At 39.8% G+C, this 18114-nt stretch overlaps 2 protein-coding genes and 1 pseudogene across 2 annotated transcripts in view; 1 reads left to right on the top strand and 2 right to left on the bottom strand.

The window, feature by feature from the left end:
• The window catches only part of LOC127639803 (hepatocyte cell adhesion molecule-like), a 328338-nt gene that overhangs the window by 151204 nt on the left and 159020 nt on the right, over nucleotides 1-18114 (bottom strand). The window lies entirely within an intron of this gene.
• The window catches only part of LOC127639806 (SLAM family member 9-like), a 156041-nt gene that overhangs the window by 54224 nt on the left and 83703 nt on the right, over nucleotides 1-18114 (top strand). The window lies entirely within an intron of this gene.
• Nucleotides 8569-15611, bottom strand: LOC127639802 (gastrula zinc finger protein XlCGF57.1-like; annotated as a pseudogene).

The following is an 18114-nucleotide window of genomic DNA, read 5'->3' as shown; positions in this document are numbered from 1 at the left end:
TTTCAATCCGTTGTTCTCATGGATGTTTGTTATCTTTGTGAAAGGGTTTCCCCTTTCCACAGTCTTCCATATCACATCATTTTGTACAAATGGCACAATTAACTCTATCAAGAAAGGCTAACTTTGTATCATATTGTGCCATTCACTTCTGGAAAATGTTTATAAGAGAATTGGTGAGATAAAGACATATTAAAGACATTCATATTTGATGTCAACTCTGTGTGGTTTATTTTCTCTTGGGAATTTATAAAAGGCGATGTTAGGCAGCCTCAGTCACCATTCACTTTTCACCTTATTGTAGCTCCATATTTTTCGGGAATAAAAACATATAGAGGTATAGAGGCACAGTCTCTTCAATGTTTTTGTTTTGTTTGAGGGTAAAAACTGTTCCTGTGCCTGGCTGTTCTGGTGCTGGGTTAATTTAGTCCATGTGGAGGGAGGTTTGATGGTCTTGACAGAAGTCAACAAATAGTCCCTGGTCTGTCTAGATGTTGAAGTATGTATGCAGTCCCATATTGACAGCATCATCCACAGACCTGTTTGCTCTATAAGCAAATTGAAGGGGATCCAGAAATGGTTCAGTGATGTTCTTCAGGTGGGCCAACACAGCCTCTCAAATGAATTCATGATCACAGGCATCAGAGCGACAGGTCTGTAGTCTTCTGTGATCTTGGGTTTCTTTGAGGTCGGGATGATGGTGGAGCATTTGAAGCAGCAGGGAACTTCACACTGCTCCAGTGATCTGTTGAAGATCAGTGTGAAGATGGGGGCCAGTTGGTCAGCACAGGATTTTAGACAAGTGTGTGAAACACCATCTGGGCCCTGTGCTTTTCTTGTTTTCTGTTTCTGAAAGACCTGGCACACATCATCTTCACAGATTTTAAGTGCTTGTTAAGTAGCAGGAGACGGGAGGTGGCAGGAGGTGTAAATGTTTGTGTGCTGTGAAGGTCGGAGCGGGTGTGGGTTGTGTGACTGGGTTTTTCAAATCTACAGTAAAACACATTCAGGTCGTTAGCCAGTTGTTGATTCCCTACAGTGTTAGGTGATGGTGTCTTGTAGTTGGTAATGTCTTTCAGGCCTTTCTACACTGATGCAGGTTCGTTATCTGAAAACTGTTTGTTTTTTAGCTTTTCAGAATAGCTTCTTTTAGCCACTCTGATCTCCTTTTTCAGTCTGTATTTGGCCTGATTGTACAAAATTTTATCCCCACTTCTACAAGCATCCTCTTTGGCCTGACGGCTGCCGGAGTTTTGCTGTAAACCATGGTTTGTTATTGTTATATGTTAAATAAGTCCTAGTAGGAATGCACGTGTCCTCACAGAAACTTATATATTATGTCACAGTATATGTGAGCTCGTCCAGGTCTGTAGCTGCCGCTTCAAAAACACTCCAATCCGTGCAATCAAATTTGGTTCATTGGTCCTTCTACAGGTTTAGCTGATTTTTTTTTTTCTGCATGTAAATCGGAAGAAGATGAACCAGACAGTGATCAGAGAGTCCTAAAGCTGCTCTAGGGACAAAGCGATATGCATCCTTTATTGTTGTGTAGCTGTGATCCAGTGTATTTCTGTCTCTGGTAGGGCATGTAATGTCCAACATTCATTGACATAAAAACAGGTGAGTTGAAATAATTTGTCAGTTTTGTTAGGAAGAGAGCAGAGATTCGCAAGATGGATGCTTGGCAGCGCGGTTCGAAAGCCTGTTGAAAAGACAACTTTGCCTGACATCTCAACAATGTCTAAATTTGCTTGCAAAGTTAAAGCTGAAAAGACGTCTATTTCAACAACATGAATTCAATCTAATTTCATTGCCACTTTTAAAAATGTATTTTCTGTAACTAAATATTAAACCTCATGTTGCCATGAATGACTGTATTTATCCTGAAGTGTTTTGATGCCTTTATCAGTGTATTGCTTTATTTACAAGGACCAAATACAATACATGAATTCTGTCTGTGGACCTTGATTGTCTTTGATTTCTTCCTTTTGTTGATAGTTTCAAGGTTGTGTATATAATATTCAAGATTATTGTGTAATCAACTACAAATGTTGAAAGAATTTCTACTGTAGTTCCAACTTAAAATCGACCCACATTCCACCTGGTACCAAACATGCTGTCGTTAAACTGTTGTTGCTACATCTGTAAAAGTTTACCAATAACTTAAAATGGTATTACCCAGCAAGTGCAAACATTTTTGCATTGAATTTGGTTTATAAATACACACCTGGTAGGTTTCTTTAACTCGTATAATCAATATAACATTTTATTAAGAAAGGCCCTGGGTAGCTCAGCTAGTATTGATGCTGGCTATCACATCTAGAGTCACAAATTCGAATCCAGGGCGTGCTCCAGACAGACCTCCTAAGCAACCAAATTGGCCCAGTTGCTAGGGAGGATAGCGTCACATGGTAACCTCCTCGTGGTCTCTATAATGCGGTTCGCTCACGGTGGGGCGCGTGGCGAGTTGTGTGTGGATCGTGGAGAATAGCGTGAAGCCTCCACATGCGCTTCGTCTCCATGGTAACACGCTCAACAAGTCACGTGATAAGATGCGCGGATTGAAAGTCTCAGACGTGGAGGCAACTGAGATTCGTCCTCCACCACCTGGATTGAGGAGAGTCACTACACCACCACGAGGACTTAGCATTGGGAATTGGGCGTTCCAAATTGGGGAGAAAATTTTAAAAAGAAAGGCCAAGCTGCAATGTTTATTTAACTTATTTGATTTTAAAAGGAAAACCTGTATATTTTAATACGAATAATATTTTTTTTTAGCTGAAATATAACCATTAGGTCAAAAACCGTTCACTAGCGCAGCGCACACTCAAGACTTAGCAGGATTCTGAGGTGAAACATTTACCTCGCGATAGATCATATCACATAACTTCTCAAAAAACTGTATTGCAGTATTTACGAGTAGTTTCATAACATATTTGTAGGTTACCTACCTGCAAAAATACAAGCTCACTCCTAATATTTATTTAGATGTAATTGACTCATGATTTGAATTTAGAACTGTGAATTAAGAAATAGAAAAGACAACATCGGAGGCTTATATTTGCATATATACTGCTGTAAAGGTAAATGCTTTAATTTGAAAATGTACATGGAAAAAACATTTGACGATGGTAACACCCCAATATAAGCTGTATTAAGTACATGAAATTTGAACACTGTTACACACTTTGCAAAATTTTGACAATGGAGTTGTGCTAGCTGGGTGTTTCCACAACAATCTATGTTTACCTTAAACTCAAATTTACATCATGTAAAAGCTGAATTGGCAAAAGTAATTTTAACTGAAATGAATTGCATGGAAAGAAAAATACGCTTTTTTGGTCTTGTTTTCCAGTAAAAAAACATCTAAACATTCAGAAAACATGAAACATTTCCTTGAGTAAATGTATGAAATATATACAATTATGTAAATGTATAAAAATGAAGAAAAAAAATTATTCAAAGGAAAAAATAATTTTCATAACCAATTGGCAAATCATTTTCATGTTTTATGCATATACCATTAACAAAACTGAATTAACCTCACAAAACTGTCATATCAAAACGCTAGTTCACTGAACTGATACAGTGACCTCTACATTTTAATTTGAACAAGAACAAACTTTAAACATGGTAACACTCTTTTGGAAGAAACTCCAAAAGAATCAGAAGATGAAAGTTGTTCACCGTGACTACTTTGGATGATGATTTTTCAGATGACCCAGTAGTAAACCTACTTGAGTGAGACTCCTCAAGGAGGGTAGTGGTACGGCTTCTCTTCAATGTGGATCCTCTCATGTACTTTCAGGGTTCCTGACCGAGTAAATCTCTTTTTACAGTGTGAAAACTTGAAAGGCTTCTCTCCAGTGGGAATTCTCATGTGTTCCTTTAGGTTTGCTCTTTCAGGTGTGAAAGGTTTTGCTTGCGTCCCACCAAGAGCGAGAACCACATTATAGTGACCACGAGGAGCTTACCCCATATGACTGTACCCTCCCTAGCAACCGGGCCAATTTGGTTGCTTAGAAGACCTGGCTGGTGTCACTCAGCACGCCCTGAATTTGAACTCGCGACTCCAGATGTGGCAGTTAGCTTCTTTACTCGCTGAGCTACCCAGGCCCTCCTTTTTGTTTTATTAACATTTTCCTTACTGTCCCAACTTTTTTGTAATTTGGGTTATATGTCATCAATTACTCTCAGTACTCTCTATAATTACTCTCTCTGACCCTGAATGTGTTTCCCTTTTCTACTGAGTGTCTAACTTAAGGAAAACCAGTCCACTCTTTTAAGGCACCTTAAAAGAGTGGACTGGTTTTGTGGTTGGCAATTTCAAAGTTTAAGTTAGGATTATTAAATTCAAAATGTGTACTATCAACAACAAAACCAATTACTGTAACTCACTCAATATAAGATTGGTTATAAGACAAATAAATACATAAATAAATTATAATTAATTAATCCTCCCTATTCAAGCAAGAACTAGCACACATCCCAGCTTGATATTTGCAAAAGAAATGACATGATTTCCATAAACATGTTTTCATGCACACCAACAGAAAGACTAAACGATGAACGTTGCTCACTGCGACGAGTAGTTGACACTCCTGCCACATGGATGGCAGTGGTACGGTTTCTCTCCAGAGTGGGTTTTCTCATGTGCTTTCATGTGAGACGACTGAGTGAATCTCCTGCCACAGAGTGAACACTTGTACGGTTTTTCTCCCGTGTGAATTCAACTGACAGAGAGTAATAAAAGCCTTCCCACACTCAAAGCACACTTGAGCTTTCACACCAGAATGTACTTCCTGACGCTTTTTAAACAGTCCACCCATGCAAAACTCTTTCCACACAGAGAACACATGTACGGTCTCTCACCAGAGTGGATTCTCATGTGATGATCGAGGTTTTCTTTATGCATGTATCTCTTTCCACATTGATGACATGTGGATCGCCATTGTGGATCGCCAAGTGTTTCTTTAGGTTTTCGATACATGTGAAAGTCTTCCCACGCTGATAGCACATGTGCAGTCTCTCTCCGGTGTGGGTTGCCATGTGCCTCTGAAAGTTTCCTTTATGTTTACATTTACGAAATCCTTTCCACACTTGTGGCATGTGAACGGATTCTCTTCAAAGTGAACTCTTGTTTGCTTGTTAATGCTTTGCTTCCGTTTAAAAGTCTTTCCGTAATGAGGGCAGATGAAAGAACTTGTGGCTTCTGCTCGTTGAGTGCTGTTTTGCAAGAAAGTCAGTTCAGTCTGTAAGCAACACACAGATGTCTCTCCAGAGAAGAACTCATGATGTTTCTCCTCCACTTCACTCAGTTCTTCACATTTCCCCCCATCACTTCCATCAGGCCTAGAACTATCATATGAAATCGACAACATTTAAAGAGACATAAACGAAATGAAATGCAATGAAAATAAATAACAGTGAACAGGGCAGTCCTCCAGAAAGTGTCAACCATACCATGGAAATTTAAAGTTTAAATCAAAGGAACAAAACCATTTTTAAATTGTTTATTTATGTCTATGTTGTACTGTATTAATCTGCTAGTATGGATTTTTTATTAAACTGCATTAATTAATGGCGCACCACATAGATTTTTTATTTTTTTTTTAAACATGTTACAAAGGAGTGGTACAAGTATTACAAGGAATTATCTGAGAAATATAGATACATCGCTCATTCTTTTACCACGATAATTCAGATAGCTCTCAGACCATTGCTTTGATCAGTGATGTATTTCAAGTATTTCACTTTTTGCACCTAAATACAACATTTGGGAAGGGGTCATTTTCACAAGCTTTGCGATTTGATTTGTAATTTTCTAAACGTTGAATCATCATATTTGAATCGGCGTATATCCCTCACACGGCCGCAAGAGGTCGCGCTCACTCACTCAGACTGAAGCGGTCAATGATAAAACAGCCTTTTGTTGTGTAGTTAATATTCAAGGCCATAAATATGGCGGGGGAACTTGTCTAGATTTAAGCTTTCTGATGCCTGGATCCAAGTTTTAATATCGTTCACAACTGCTGGACAAATTTATGAGCGTTTTGCTGCATTGGCATATTGTTAGTTATTTCCCTGTCTCTATATAATTTGTTGGATTGACTATTTCACAGCACTTTTTTTTATTTCCAATGCTTTTTAACTACAATTACAAATCGTTTTAGCTGCTTGCTTTGTACGGATTAGCTTTGTTCTTCAACTAATCCGTTCCGGAGTCGGTTCGTTTGAACCTTTAAAAAAGATCCGTTGGCGAATCGGACATCATTACAAACGGTCATTTAAAGGAATCGGCCTGCTTTGTCTTTATTCCAGCTTTATTCCATTTTCTTTATTTGCTTTGTGCTATGACGATAGTGTGTGCCGTTAGGTTAGAAATAGAGAGAGGACATTTATTTAATGGATTTTGAAGAGGGTCGGTCAGTTTCTTTATCTCTCATTTATAGTCCCGTACAAGAGTGAAATTCACACTGCACAAAGTGCAGTTCAAACTATATTCGCTAAGAAACAAATATGTTTAAATGAATATACTATAGGATGCCAGTCAGTCAGTGGCTTAATCGAGAGCGTTTTTTGAATCAACGGAAACTGACACCAGAACAGTTTGAAAAGCGTATTTTCTTCCTACCTCCATATACAGCATCAGAAGGCAACATCTTCCAGTTGTTAAACAGCAACAACAAAACACGTCACCAGCATGAAACGTCACTGTTCTTCGTTTGGTTTAATAGTCGCTCACTTTTTGTGAGCATTACCGCCACCTACCGAACATTACAGGGATGACAGGGGCTAGTCTCACATTTTATTTCATTCTTGCTGAACTATAAATACATTTATAATTATATACTGTAATATATATATATATATATATATATATATATATATATATATATATATATATATATATATTTAAGCTCACGATAGCCCCATTCCTTTATGTTAACTTATTTCTTATGTTTAACTCCAATTGTCATGTCAATTGGATATTGAACTCAAGTTGATACGTTTTCCAAAAATGTATATTAAAGTAATCCATTGTCTTGACTACTTGTGAGTTTTGTCTGGCTTTTCAATGTTCATTTAACTCATGTCTGTAAGTTATAAGCTGAAAAGGGGAAAGAAGGAGGAGAAATACTGAGAAGTTGCCGCCTTTTTGAGTGAGCTGTGGTAGATGGATTTCTGTTGACTAACACGAAGGCGGCGAGGAGGTGAGTTTGTATTTTTTAATTTGTGTTGATAAAATTTAATAACGTTTACACTTTCTTGCATGGTGAAAAGTTCAGCAAATTCATTGGATGTGACTGCGTCATTTCTGTAAAACATTGGAGAAACTAGGATATTATTTTGATGAAATGTATGTTTTTACAAGTAGTCTTTATTAGAACCTGTTGTCCTACTAGGAATGACTTCCCGAGCCTATGTTAAAGCTTGTGTATCAATTGTTAAAATACATTTATATTTTTGAGCAGATAACTTCATTCAGTTGATGCTGACTATCACCCCTGGAGTCGTGAGTTTGAATCCAGGGCATGCTGAGTGACACCAGTCAGGTCTCCTAAGCAACCAAATTGGCCGGTTGCTAGGGAGGGTAGAGTCACATGGGGTAACCTCCTCGTGGTGGTGATTAGTGGTTCTATCAATGGGGCGTGTGGTGAGTTGTGTGTGGATCGTGGAGAGTAGCATGAATCTCCACATGCTGTGAGTCTCCGCGGTGTCATGCACAACGAGTCACGTGATCAGATGCACCGATTGACGGTCTCAGAAGTGGAGGCAACTGAAACTTGCCCTCCACCACCCGGATTGAGGTGAGTAACCTCGCCACCACAAGGACCTACTAAGTAGTGGGAATTGGGCTTTCCAAATTGGGAGAAAAGGGGATACAAAAAACAAAAAAGCATTAGTGCTCTTAACTTACAATGGCAATTGATATGAATATAGTTTGTTACCTTAACTTGAAAGTGTGAGTTGAAATAGTGAGGAATTGTATGTTTATTTGACACGATAAAGTGAGTTTCCATGAATTGATAATGTAACAGAGTATCAAGTTGAAACAACAAAAGATCATTAGTTAAACATATTTTTTCAAGTTGAGTTTACTCGTGTTTTTAAGGCAGCAGGTGAACATTCGTTACTAAGTTTAACCAACTTGAAATGTTTTACAGTGATAATATATATATATATATATAATTTTTTTTAATGTTATTGTCCAAGAATTGTTTGTTGTTGTGAAGAACTTACTAACTAGTAAGTTATCTTGTCACAATGAATCCTGACCATTTAACAGCCTAAAACAGTTCAACAATAATGATGCAAAATATAATTCACGAAACAGCAAAAAATGTAAAAGGTAACGATTGTTTTGGACAACAAGCTTTGTAATTGATAAAACCGTATTAATTTTTTACATGTAAAACACACATGCCCAGACCTTAAAATCTACCTTCATTAAATATCTGAGCCTAAATGCCATTGTGGTTTTATTGTGTTCACTTGTTTAGCAAAACATTTAAGGATATTGTTTGAAGCACAGAATTACCCCAAAATATGTGTTTGAATCCAACATACAAAACCACTGCTAGAAGAATTTTTTGGCCAAAATAACAAATCAAACATGAATTCACTCTCAAAAAACAAACAAACAACAAGACATACCCATTTTTATTTAAGATCAACTTGATTCTAATATTTTTGCAGACGAGGAGACATTCCTGGCCTAAAATAAATAAATAATAATAATCAATAATAACCTCGTGTCGCCCATGCCTAAATCCGCCACTGGATGATGTAGCACTTTTTGGAGAAATTCCATTGTTGAGTTTATCTGAATGGAATCCTGTTACATTGACAGCAATAGACCTCAAAATGTTTATTGCTCACTGTGACTTTCAGATGTTTCATTAAAAGTATTTGATCGAGTGAAACTCTTCCCACGTGTAGTGCAGTGTTACGTCTTCTCTCCGATGTGGATTCCTTCATATGGTTTTAGGCGAGACGACTGAGTGAATCTCAGTGCGAACACGTGTAAGGTTTTTCTCCAGTGTGAAGTCTCTGGTGCTTTTTCAAATTGCCGGCTGTAGTAAAAGTCTTCTCACACTCACAACAAGTATTTTCTGGTGTGCTTTTACATCCATCAGATGTGATGTTTCTAGTTTGTATGAACTTTCAGGTGTCTTTTCAGGGCTGATTCTACAATAAAAGTTTTACCACACTGATCACAGTTAAATGATCTTTTTCCAGTGTGAGAGAGCAGATGATCATAGAGATTATTGACCATGTGAAACTCTTTCCACACTGATCACGAGTGCGGCTTCTCTCCAGTGTGGATTCTCGAGTATTACTTTGTGTGAAACTCATTCCACCTTTATCACATGTGAAAGGTTTGTCTCCAGCGTGAACTCTCATGTGCCTGTAAAGGCCTTTTATATATACAAAACTCTTTCCACACTGATCATGAGTGTGGCTTCTCTCCGGTGTGGATCCTTATGTGATTCTCGAGTATTACTTTATGTGTGAAACTCATTCCACCTTTATCACATGTGAAAGGTTTGTCTCCAGCGTGAACTCTCATGTGCCTGCAAAGGCCTTTTTTATATGCAAAACTCTTTCCACACTGAACACATGTGAAAGGTTTCTCTCCAGTGTGAACTCTACTGTGGATCTTAAGGGATTCTTTATGTGTGAAACTCTTTCCACACTGAACACATGTGTAAGGTTTCTCTCCAGTGTGAACTCTCATGTGCCTCCAAATGCCTTTTTTACACGAGAAACTCTTTCCACACTGAACACATGTGAACGGTTTCTCTCCAGTGTGAACTCTAATGTGGATCTTCAATGTTTCTTTTTGGTTGAAACTCTTACCACACTGATAGCATACGAGAGGTTTCTCTCCAGTGTGAACTCTAATGTGGCTCTTCAATGTTTCTTTTTGGTTGAAACTCTTTCCACATTGATCACACGCATATGGCTTCTCTCCGGTGTGGATTCTCATGTGACTCTTCAATGTTTCTTTTCGTATGAAACTCTTTCCACACAGATCACATGTGAAAGGTTTCTCTCCAGTGTGAACTCTCATGTGAAACTTAAGGTTTTCTTTGTGTCCGAAACTCTTTTCACACTGATCGCACGTGTATGGCTTCTCACCAGTGTGAATTCTCATGTGATCCTTCAGGTTTCTTTCACACGCAAAACTCTTTCCACACTGATCACACGTGTGCAGCTTCTCTCCAGTATGAAAACTCATGTGGTTCTGAAAGCCTTTTTAGACGCCAAACTCTTTCCACACTGATCACATACGTGCGGCTTCTCTCCAGTATGAACTCTCATGTGCCTCTTAAGGTTTGTTTTTTGTCTGAAACGTTTTCCACACTTATCACATGCATGCGGTTTCTCTCCAGTGTGAACTTTCATGTGTTTCTGAAGGGTTTCTTTTTGTGTGAAACTTTTTTCACACAGATCACATGAGAACGGTTTCTCTCCAGTGTGAACTCTTAAATGTCTCTGAAGTGTTGCTTTTTGTGTGAAACTCTTTCCACACTGTTGGCATGTAAAAGTATTCTCGTCAGAATGAATACTTATGTGCCTCTTAATGCTTTTTTTATGTCTGAAAGTCTTTCCACACTGATCACATGCATGCGCTTTCTCTCCAGTGTGAACTCGCATGTGGGTCTCAAGTGTTTCTTTTTGTGTGAAAGTCTTTCCACAATGAGGGTAGGTGAAAGCATTTATGGCTTTTGCCTGTTGAGTTCTGTTATGTAAGACATTTTCAGTCTGAGAGCAACTTGTTGCAAAAGATGTTGCTCCAGTGATGAAATCATGATGTTTCTCCTCCACTTCACTCAGTTCTTCACTTTTCACCTTCACATCCATCAGATCTAGAATGAACAGATAAAATCAGAGACAAATGTGCAAAATAATAGGGCAATTCCACTGAAATGTCAAGTAAAATTTTAAGCAAAACCCTTTACATTTTTAATTTAGGTCTATATTTTACTACATTATAATGCTATAATGGAATTTACAAATTTGAGTCATTATATTATTTGTATAATATTTCTTTAAGTGTGTATAAAATGAATAACCCCACATGGTGAAAACCAGATGGGAAGTTAATCTTAATCTGAGGATCAATAGGGGCCTGGGTATGTCAGCGAGTATTGACGCTGACTACCACCCCTGGAGTCGCGAGTTTGAATCCAGGGCATGCTGAGTGACTCCACCCAGGTCTCCCAAGCAAACAAACTGGCCTGGTTGCTAGGGAGGGTAAAGTCACATGGGGTAACCTCCTTGTGGTCACTATAATGTGTGGTCCTCACTCTCGATGGGTGGTGAGTTGTGCGCCTCCACACGCGCTACGTCTCCAAGCCATGTTATAAGATGCGCAGATTGAAGGTTTCAGACATGGAGGTAATTGAGATTACGAGAACGAGGGGAGAAAATGGGAGAGAAAAAAAAGGATCTATGAGTCACATAATACACAATTAACCCCTTCATAACTGTCGGTAGGGAGGGAGGTTTTATTCTTATTGGAAGTGCTTGTGACTTCTATTAGTAAATTGGATAGCAACCAACACAGGCAGTTGTATTAAAATTATAACTGGAAACCCGCCCGTAATAAGGAGCTTGGGCTCACCCACTGGGTGTTGGAATAGTATGCTCTCTAAACAGAGAGGACTAGGTAAGCGATGGGAGCCACATCTAGGTTATAAAACCTTGCAAAGTGTTCTACGAAGACCATCTTGCTGCAAAGCATATATCCAGTAGGGATACACCGTTTGTCCATGACCATGAAGGGGTCATGCCTCTAGTTGAATGCGCTTTTATGACAATAGGGCATCTCAGGCCTATTAGTGAGGGTGATCGCATCAACTATCCAGTGAGAGAGCCTTTGCTTGGCTCAGACATGGCTTTTGTGCATCCTCCATAACAAAGAGCTGACCTGACAGTCTAGACTGGCCGATTACATGTGTAATCCCCGGACAGGGCAAAACAAACAAATGCATCAGCTGCTCCTCATCCAAATTAAATGGAGGGGGAAAGAAGGCTTGTAGGTGGACTACCTGAGCCCCAAAGGCATGGATAGAGAACATTAGGCACATAGCCTTTCTGGACTGACAGCGGCGTTTGAAAGACCCAGCCCAAATACCAGGCATGAGATGTCAACTGATGCCTGCATATCACCCACCCGTTTAACTGAGGCCAGATGCTAATAGGAGTGTGGTCTTAGAGAAAGCACACACAACTCAATAAATTCCTGTTGTTCAAACAGGGGCTCGGGAGTACCTTCAGCATCAAGTTTGAATACCAAGCTGGGACTGTAGCAGGGCAAGGGGGTTTAGGGGCCTCACTTCCTTGAGGAACTGACAAATAGAACATGTCTGCCCATGGAGAAGCCAGCCTCTGGGGCATGGTATGCTGACATAGTTGCTACGATGAGGTGAGAGCCGCATTCAGATGCTCTTGGAGGAACGCAAGAATCTCATCAATGGAGCAGTTCACTCAGTCTTCACCATGTGAAGAGCACCAATTTGTAAACACATGCCACGTATCGCACAGAGGCGCCTCACGGCTTGCAGGATGACATTGACCCCAGCAGGGCATGGCATTTCTGTAAGCTACCACTGCCATTTGTCCGATCGAATCAGAACGTGGCGATTCACTATCTCGGAATGCAAAGCCTTCAATTCTAAGAGACAGCTAGTATTTACAGACGACTGAAGAGCTAGGCACCCGCCACACAGTGCGCATTAGCCTGCGCTGAACACATCCATGATTAACACCTTTTGCCAGAAGACCTGATCCAGCATGTTACTGTTTAAATGTTGGAGCTGTCCAAGGTGCTAGAGCAGCCAGACAGCAGCAAGTTATGCCAATGCACATGCCCCCTAGCGCCAGGCTTGCCGCCAGCATTGGAGATTTGATGTAAAAGACCTAACAATGCAATGGTGGATTTCTTTCACCCAGTTTGACATTGCCATTTGTACAGCCTGGGCATCAGAGTAGTAAATTCCTGTGTTTGCCCAACAGAGCCTCCGTTCAGGCAAATAATAGCCCATTATAGAGGTTGGAAAATGCGCACGCTACTCAGCTCAAAAAAAGCGAGCGCTGCATCAATACACTTCAAGAGTGCGGAGAGCCAAGGAAAGGACTATGGATTAACAAGCTGTTCCCTCAAATGCATATCTCAAAACAGCCCGAGACAAGGTGCAACTTGGCCATGGAAGTACACTTGCATATATTGACGCAAATCAGCCCGAGGGCAGATGCGTGGTAAGATCAGTTACTGAGATACTGTTTTGAATGGGCGCTTGCGAGAGTGCGATTCAAGCATCTCTGATCTAAAATGGGCTGAAGCCTGCCATCTTAACCTGAAACAGAAGATATCGGCTGTACAACCTTTGTGTACACCACAGTTTGGAACAATCTCTATCACGTTCTCTTCAAGGAGATTGAGTTCCTGCATGCAACATAGACCATAGATGATCAAACGCCATAAGCGATATAACAGGTGTGTCGTAAAAGAAGCGTGAAGGGCCAAATTCTGAAGAAATGGTGATTGAACGCCAAATTATATAAGGCAAATGTGCACCTAAAGAGTGGGCTCAAACACCATTAACAATCATAAGATTGCGTTATTTTGCGTTATGATTCAAGGGCTTCAGCTAGGTCATCAAAGAAGGAATTTCCCAAAAGCGTTTCACCTTTTAGGTCTAGCGTGTCTAGAGTCGGTAATCGGAGTTGACTCAAAAAATGCTGTTATTGAACATCCCTATGTGACGCTCTTGTTCTACCTGCTCCGTACGGGACTCGAACCTCGGTCTCCGGTGTGGGAGGCGGGTGCTCTAACAAGGAGGCTAAAGGCTACAGCCTCTAGTGTCAATCGACATAATAATGTTACACCTACCTTGCTTGATTACAGAAACCACATCGCTTGCTGTGTATATCTGCAGAGAAATATATATATATTATTTACTTGTCTAAGGCTATATACATATATGTGTCTTATGCTATTGACAAGACACAGGCTGGGCCAAAAACTGATTAGATTGGATCATTTTCAAATCAAAATGAGACAAATTTAGAAATGGGGCAGGGAACGAAAGTTATGAATCGAAGAACAAATCGTCAGTAGTATATAGTGGAGAGTAAAAATTACACACACACATACACACTGATAAAACCAGTATCCATTTACTTCCCAACCACTGCCCCATGCATTGATGAAGTCTTGTCATGCACCCTCCCTCTCTTTAGGATGCACATGCATTATCTCTCACTCAAAAGTACTTGATGAATGAGTGTCCCACCTACACGTGCAAGGTATGCGATTGGTTCTTAAGAAAGCCAATTCACTGACTTGAGCCAATCACAACATCCTTTTCGAAAAGATACAGATTCGATAGGACAAAAGAGTCTATTCCTAACTAGATTCGACTCCAATTCTATGGCTTGTCATAGTCAAGGAATCCACTCTTTTGGAGTCGATTCCCCATCCCTAATACAAGGCCATATAGCAATTTAAATTGTGATTCAATTCATAATGCTGCCTTGATGGGCATTATACCAATATCTCAAGTGTGCAAAATATGCCGGTGTCTTGGAAATATAATATAATGGCAACGAATGCCATTTTTGCATAGTCTTTGGGGTAGGCAGGGGCGTAGTTTCCAGGGGGAAACTAGAAAGTACAACCTGTACCATGATCAATGGAAACATTATGCTTCTGATTGCATTCAGCAGATGTCTTTGGGACGTTTATGATTTAACATGTCTGTAAAGCCGATATTTTTAAGATATTTAGCAGATGTTAATTAGATTGTGATGCTTTCCAGATGAAAAGATCTAAAACAAGACATCTCTGAGATATATGTTTGCTATCTAGGCAGCGTTTTCCCCTTATAATTTCTTTTTATAATTGTCACATAGTGCATTTCCCCCATTATTTGTGTCACGTTTATCAATCAAATGGGCCAGGCTTGACTAGAATCAAGACTGAAAGTGTTCCGATGCTTGACTGACTATATGCAGGGCTTTGTGATCATCCATACAAATATTAATATCTTGTTAGCTGCTTCAGGCTCAGTGACCATGATATTCTCCAGCATTATTACTAAGTTCATCCCTTAATATACGTTTTGTGAGTCGGTTCGTTTGAATCTTTAAAAAAGGAATCGGTTCAAAAGAGTGATCCATTAGCGAATCGGACATCTTTATTACAGAGTAATTTACAAACGATTCACGAACCGGTTCGGTGGAATCAAATGAAAGAATCGGTTCATCAGAACAGTTCGTTCGCGAATCGAGCCGCTTGGTCTTATTCTGTTTCCTTTATTCGCTTTCTTCAGGTGATGTAAGATCGTGTGTGCTGTGAGATAAAGAGAGAAACAGAGAGGACATATATTTTTGTCTGACACTTACTTGATTTTGAAGAGGGTCGGTCAGTGTCTTTGTCTTTCATTTATAGTCCCGTCTAAAAGAGATCCGGTGTGATGATAAACCCGTTTAAATGAACGCGTTCATAAAAGTGCAGTTCAAACTATATGCGCTCCGAACAAACCACTTTATAATGATGATATTAAAGGAGAACAACATGAAAACACATGTCTCCACACTAAAACATCACTCTTCTTCTTCTGATGGCTTAATGGTCACTCACTCCTTGTAAGCATTAACGCCACCTATTGAACATTACAGGGGAGACAGGACTAGCATCACACATTAAAAAGTTCTATTATTGAATTATAATTTCGAAACATATGCATAAAATGAGGAATATTCACATAAAGACTCCATTCATATCAGTACCCTTATAGAAGTTGTTCTATTCTACATGGAGAGGGTCCCTGAGGGGCGTGCCATGATGTGGTCACATGACCAGTCCAGAAAACTGCTCCCTTAATCTCATTTACCGCTCTGTTATTGGACACTCATGGATTGGAAATGTATTGATCATTACTGACTGTGAAAAGTAATATAGTTACACATCGTGGCACACTTCCGCGATGCACGCTAATAATTTTATGCCTCAAATTTATTTTTTACATTTTTGTATCCCCTTTTTCACCCAATTTGGAACACTCAATTCCCATTACTTAGTAGGCCCTTGTGGTGGTGCAGTTTTTCACCTCATTCTTGGTGGTGGAGGATCGAGTCTCAGTTGCCTCCGCTTCTGAGACCGCCAATCGGGCGATCTGATCACGTGACTCATTGTGCATGACTCTGCGGAGACTCACAGCATGTGGAGACTCATGCTACTCTCCACGATCCACACATTATTAAATTTGTGCTGGCTATGTACATACTGTTTAAGCAAAAAATATGAATATTATATGTTAATTGCCATAAATCAGATTTCTGTACGGGAAGGCATATAGCTTTTAACTTACAATGTAAAAAGCATGAAAAACTTATTTTTGTAAGTTGATATTAACACTATTAAATAAAGTCAAATCAAAGACTCATGAAGTCTGTGCATCGTTTTATAATTATTCATATTTCATTGCCTCAAAAAGAATACCTACAAGACTACAGCAACAAGCATATTTCATGTATATTTCATCTATGGCATGGATCTGTACCTTTAAGAGCGATTGCTCACTAAAAAGTGTCACACACATAAAATTTCAGATTTAAAGTCATTTTAAATTCATTTTGATTCGCATTTTAAAGGGTAACTAAACCCTAAACCAACTTTTTTTAGTTAATGATCTGTAAGAATGGGGCTTTATTAGTACTGGTCATTGATTCAAGTAATTTTTTTGACATTTGTGTATAAAGTGTTTTAATTCTACAATATATGGTGTAAAAACGTCTGAGTGCTGCCCTCTTCAGGTTGAACGGTGGCTACTGCAGTTGAATTTTCCTATTGGCTGTTTGCGGTAGTTCGTGACGTAAGCAGGTTCCAGCTCACCACGCCCTTGGTACGAGCTACCACGCCCATGGCAGTATAAAAACCATCTCGCTTCAGTCAAAACCACTGTAGCGTAGTCAGGAGTTGGAATTATGCAGTATTGAAAACGATCAGGATAGAGTATTTTAGCATCTATTTAGCATAGCATTTATATAGTTATTTAGATTATTTAGTGTAGTCTAGGTAGTTAATTAGCATATTTGTTAGTGTAGTATTGTTAGAAGCATAGTTAGTTAGTAGCATAGTATTAAGGCCAGTTAGGACTCCTCCTGCATGGACTCCACCACCACAGCGGGCGCTCTTGAGGTGAGTGATCATATATATTTGAATCACAATTTATGGTTAGGCTAAAGTTAATCCTCTGGGGTTCGACAAACGCGCCAGCGCATTTGCTGGATTTTTTCACATAGCGGCAAAATATGAATATGCCTACAGAGCTGCGCTATTGACATCAACTCGATAAAACTCATCAGATTCATGTACATGTCGTCTTGCGACCGTGTGAGGAATAATAATAACATAATAGTAATACTCCTGGAGAAAATTACCACTCCAGTCACTCTCCATTTTAGAGTCTGACAGCAGCTGTCAATTAATCCGTCACTACGGGTCTCAGGTGAACAGCAAACGTACTTTTTAATCCTGAGAGATCTAATCTTGTTATCTTTTTTTATTATTTCCTGTCTTCTGTTCTGTTCTTCATAGATCTTTATTTTAACAGATTTTTGAATTGTATAACATCTCCTTCCTTTCAGATCTTCGTCCCACTTTTCCTGCCCCAATTTGGAATGCCCAATTCCCAATGTGCTCTAAGTCATCGTGGTGGTGTAGTGACTCGCCTCAATCCGGGTGACGGAGGATGAATCTCAGTTGCCTCCGCATCTCCTCACGTATTTTATCACGTGACTTGTTGAGCGCGTTACCGTGGAGACATAGCGCGTGTGGAGGCTTCCCGCTATTCTCCGCGGCATCCACACACAACTCACCACACGCCCCACCGAGAGCGAGAACCACATTATAGTGACCACGAGGAAGTTACCCCATGTGACTCTACACTCCCTAGCAACCGGGCCAATTTGGTTGCTAAGGAGACCTGGCTGGAGTCACTCAGCACATCCTGGATGAATGACTCCAGCCAGGCTCCAGAGATGGCACTGTTGGGCCCTTGACAGACCGTATCTGCTCCAGGGGCGGCGTATCATGGC

Source organism: Xyrauchen texanus, chromosome 48 (genome assembly GCF_025860055.1).
Source record: "Xyrauchen texanus isolate HMW12.3.18 chromosome 48, RBS_HiC_50CHRs, whole genome shotgun sequence".
NCBI classification, from domain to species: Eukaryota; Metazoa; Chordata; class Actinopteri; order Cypriniformes; family Catostomidae; genus Xyrauchen; species Xyrauchen texanus.
This window is presented reverse-complemented; position numbering and strand designations above follow the sequence as displayed.